Source organism: Callospermophilus lateralis, chromosome 13 (assembly GCF_048772815.1).
Source record: "Callospermophilus lateralis isolate mCalLat2 chromosome 13, mCalLat2.hap1, whole genome shotgun sequence".
NCBI lineage: Eukaryota > Metazoa > Chordata > Mammalia > Rodentia > Sciuridae > Callospermophilus > Callospermophilus lateralis.
The window spans coordinates 76,368,932-76,373,909 of record NC_135317.1 but is presented as its reverse complement, the minus strand read 5'-3'; positions in this window follow the sequence as shown (position 1 = coordinate 76,373,909).

Here is a 4,978-nt window from a genome sequence, read left to right as displayed (position 1 = left end):
ATCTGGCCAGGGACACCAGCCCCAGGCTGGAACACTCGAACGGAAGGTGGGAGTGGAAGAGGCTTCACTGCAGGGCCCGGAGAAGAAGGGAAAGAGTCACAAGTGATGGCTGAGCACTGTCCTGCCCTGCTGGCCAAAAGACATCACTTTTGTTCAGTGAGATATGAAGAGATAGATGCCAGATTAGTCATGGTGTCACCAGCTGACCACCAGCAGATGTAAGAGCACTTGAGCCAGCAATCACACCAAGCGTGCTTACCAGGTGCACAGAGAGGGCAGCTAGCCCAGGCAGCTGGCACCTGGGTCACCTGGTTCAATTCCCAGCAACCAGAGCTGACCCTTCTTAGTGTGACACCCACCTTTGACATTCCTCCCATTTACATATTTCTCCCCATAGTTATTTCTTCTTTTTCTCTACCCCTAGCTACTCTTGGCTGTTTTGTTTTTCTTTACTCCTTTAATTAATTAGCCAATGAATGAATTAGCTAATTTCAGAGTTCTGGCCAAGGCTGCCTTCAACAGCTGAACTTGGTATTCGCTTCACAGGTACAAATAGGCAGGGCTGGCGGTCACTTCGACTTCTCTCTACCTTGCATAAAAGAACTGTATGGGCTAGCAGGGACACTGGTACTTTCTGGGGCCAGGTGTGCTTAGAGACACTTCCTGTCTGTCACTTCCTGGGTTCTAACTGGCTTTCCTTCTCCTACTTTGAGTTAATCTTCTGCCAACACTCAGGATAGGTACTACAGAGACTTGGTGGGGTACAAAGATCATGGGCCTGGAATCAGGCAGATTAGAGCTGGCCGCCCAACCTGCCCTTACTACCATAAACTCTGGGCAAATTACCCGACTTCACCAAGCCTAGTTCCTTCTTTTGTAAAGAAGGAAGCCTGACAGTAACAACCTCAGTTGTCAGAGCACTCAGTAATTACTTTCCTCTTGTCCCCTCCACCCCTTCTCCCCTCTGTTCCCCACCTCACCCCAGCTCAGGCCTATGGATGCTTCTGTCCCCATTATCCTGCCAGTCGGCCTCTGCTTCCCCACACCATTTTTTTCTTAATATTTATTTTTTAGTTGTGGTTGGATGCGATACCTTTATTTTATTTATTTTTTATGTGGTGCTGAGGATCGAACCCAGGACCTCACACGTGCTAGGCAAGCGCTGTATCGCAGAGCCCCAAGCCCAGCTCTCCCCGCATCATTTTCAAAGCACCTTCATAAGCCCCATTTGCTCCTCGCTGCTCAGAGGTGCACAGAAGGGCATCCTTGCTGCTTCACAGGCTGAGGATGCAGCCGCCTCACCCAGGGCTGCGTGGCTTCAGAGTGGCAGGGCTAAACTAGAACTCAGGGCTCACTCCCCTTGGCACCGAGCTCCTCAAGGATCCCATGGACATTTCTAGAATTTTACCAACTCCTGCCAAGGATCTCAGAAGGAGGCAGGGTTGGGGGCGGGGGGCAGGCTGGAAATCCATGCATTTGAAACCTCTCCTGCCCCTCCCTCCCCAGGCCTGAGCAGCTGGAGCACTGGGCTGGAGGGGAAGCCCACTCTATCTCAGTCTAACGGCCAGAGCTGAAACAGGAAGGCTGGGCCCTGTCAGACAGATCCTGAGCTCAGGTCACATGAAGGCCTGCTGTGATGGGAAAGATATAAAGTGTGATATCGCATATCACGTGTTATGTGATAGCATCTCTGAGGCTTCCAGCCCTGGGGGCCATCCTCCCCTGGCTCCCATCTCCTACATTGGACAGAACCTCTTGGTGATAGAAACCCATCTCCTGAGCTTGCTCAGGGTATTCTGTGCTTAGGTTATTTCCAAGTCACTCAGCTACTTGGACCTGTATCACAAAAGGCTCACTTTGTCCTTCTGGAACCTGTGGGCGCGAAGATCATAGTTTGTTCCCATGAACTTTGCTTCCTGGGGCTTTATGGTTTTCAAAGTGGTTTTGTGTACAGTTTGTCATTTGGTTCTCACAGTGACCTCGGAGGACAGGTGTTACGAAAGGAGGGAAATGGAGACTCAGAGAAGTAGGAAGTAACTTGCCAGGGCCACAGAGCTACCAGTGTTGGAACCTTGACCTTGCCCTCTAGTCCTCTGACTGAGTCCACTTCTAAGGGAGGCAACTGGGGAGCCAGAGGCCACTGGATGCTTGGACCTGGGAGCAGTGAGACAGAACAATGTTCCATCTCTGCTTCCTGAGACGTCTTTGGTAAAAGGGACCTTTTCTTCCTCAGAGGGAGCGAGGTAGTGGTAGGATCTTGGCCCTAACCTTCCAGACTTCTAGACATGATGGAAGGACAGAAAGAAGGAAGGAGGTGAGTGAATGGGGTGCCGCTGTGTAGCCACACTTCTCTCCGTGCCCCCACCCTGCACTTAGAAGGACAGCCAGCCTCCTGCCCCCAGCTTCCTGTTCATCCCCAGCCCTCGGCTTTTTCAAGGACAGACCCTTTACATTTGCATTTCGATTCTTGTTCCTTCCCTCTATTGGCCATGAATGTGCACACACATCCCCACCCCCAAGGCCACATAGCAGCTTCCCTGATGTCATGGGCTCCATCAGGATTGGCGTCTTTGCCACACGAAGGGTGATTATAAACTCCCCAGAGAGAGAGAGGCCTGTCATTAGGAGCAGAAAACTTCCCACATCCCTGAAGCCACTAGCCCTCCTGTTTTCCCTAAGAATAATCTCCAGGGCTCTCCAGACTGCCCTCCTACACGGGGCTTGCTGAGCGGATGTGGAGCAGTCTCTGGGAGGAGAGAGGGTGCAAAGGTTTCTTCCCTGGGGCGAGTGGGTAGCCTTGTTAGGAGGGTAGAGGGTTGATGTCCTGAAGGCCAGCCACTTTGACCACCCCATCCCCCTTCCTTCTAGAGAAAACCAAGCCCAGGGAAAAATGGAGGTGAAAGGACCCACGACAGGGCTAGGGGCTCCTGTGGGGCATCACTGTAGGGGCCTCTTTCCTAAGAGCCCAGGAGATGGGCAGCTCCCTCAGTGGCCTCCGGGGCCAGGGGGGACACAGGGCCTTCCAAGGCTTGCAGACAGAACCCTGAACAGGGAGCCCTACCCTGGGGTCATCCCGTCCTCTCTGTACCACCTCTTAAGCCATCTCTTAGATGGCCCTTTCCTCCTTAGAATCAGCCAGGGTTCCGCATACTTTTTCTTCTGTAAAGGGACAGACTGAATATTTTAGGGGTACATGGTCTCTGTCACAATTACTTGAATCTGTGCTTGGAGCACAAAAATAGCCACTGTTCTCCGTATATAAGAGAACAGTGATTCTGGATGCTTTTCTTCTTCTTTTTTCCTTCTCTCTCTCTTTATACTGAGGATTGAACCCAGGGGTGCTCTACCACTGAACCACATCCCCACCTCTTTTTATTTTTGTTTTGAGACAGAATCTCACTAAGTTGCCCAGACTGGCCTTGATCTTGAGATCTTCCTTGCCTTCCAAATTGCTGGGATTACAGGCAAGCACCACGACGCCTGACTGATTCTGGTTTCTAACACAAATTTTATTTATGGACATTGAAATTTGAGTTCCATAAAATTTTCATGTATCACAAAAGGGTTTTTTTTTTTCTTTTCTTTTCTTCTTCTTCTTCTTTTGTGGTACCGGGGATTGAACCCAGGACCTTGGCACATGTTAGGCAAGTAAGTGCTCTACCCTCCAGCAACACCCCCAGCCCAATGTCTATTTTTATTTTTTTCAATTACTTAAAAATGTAAAAGCGTGCCTCCCTCATAGACCATATGAAAACCAGCAGTGGCCCAGATTCAGCCTGTGGATGATGGTTTTCCGTTTACCCCTCCCTCAGGGTAGCCTCGTGTCTCTGCTTCCTCAAATTAAAAGATGATAAAGTTGATTAAAGGAATGGAGAGGAGATTAGTGTATAACGGCACCCAGGCTCTATTTCCCTCTCTTTGGATAAAACATGTGGACTTATTTTTAAACCAGTGCTTATTCCATATCTATTTTGTGCTTTCATATAATTCTCTCATCTTCACCGCGCTCTTGTGAAGCCAAGTGGTAGCTTTTCTGTTTTACAGATGAGGAAAATTAAATTGAAGAAGCAAAGAGACTCGTCTGGGGTTGCGCTGCTGAGTTATGCTCATCTGAGCTGGGGTGGAGACCTCCACTTGGGTTTCTAGTCTCCAAGGCCAGTGTTCTACCCACATCCTGGGCCTTTTCAGACTCACTGGGATCCCAGGGGGTTTCACTTATCACTCAGCAAAATATAAAAGCCAGACTTAGCAACTTAGTGAGGCCCTAAGCAGCTTAGGGAGACCCTGACTCTATATAAAATATTAAAAAGGAATGAGGAATGAGGATGTAGCTCAGTGGTTAAGTGTCCCTGGGTTCATTCCCTGTTAATGAAAAAAACCATTTTTTAAAGGCTCTTCTAGATGCTTTTGACATAGGTGAATGGGACAGGTAAGGCCCCCACTGTCTGGGAGTATATTTTCCAGTAGGGAAATCACACAGACCCACTATTATGTAATTTTGGATGGTCAAACAAGATGATGGGTTAGAGGGCTGCTGGTGGGGTTGGAGGGAGGGCCCTCTGAGAAGGTGAGCCAGTCCTTACTTGAGCCAGTCCTGAGAACTAAGAAGGAATCGGCCCCAGGAAGACCAGAAAAGAAAGCTCTAGAAAGATGGAACAGCCAATGAATGCAAAGGCTGTGAGACAGGAACAGGCTACCAGGAAGAAAGAAAACCAGTGTGAGAGAGCAGCAGAAATGGGATTGGATAAGGGAACAGAAATCAAATCCTGTAAATTTCATTCTCCTGAAACAGGAAGACGTTAGAAGGGGCAAGCAGACAAGTGACAGGATGTAATTTATAATTTTAAAGATCACTTTAGGGTGTTGGAATTGTGGCTCAGTGTTAGAGCACTTGCCTAGTATGTGTGAGGCACTGGGTTCAATCCTCAGCACTGCATATAAATAAATAAAATAAAGGTCCTTGACAACTAAAAAATAT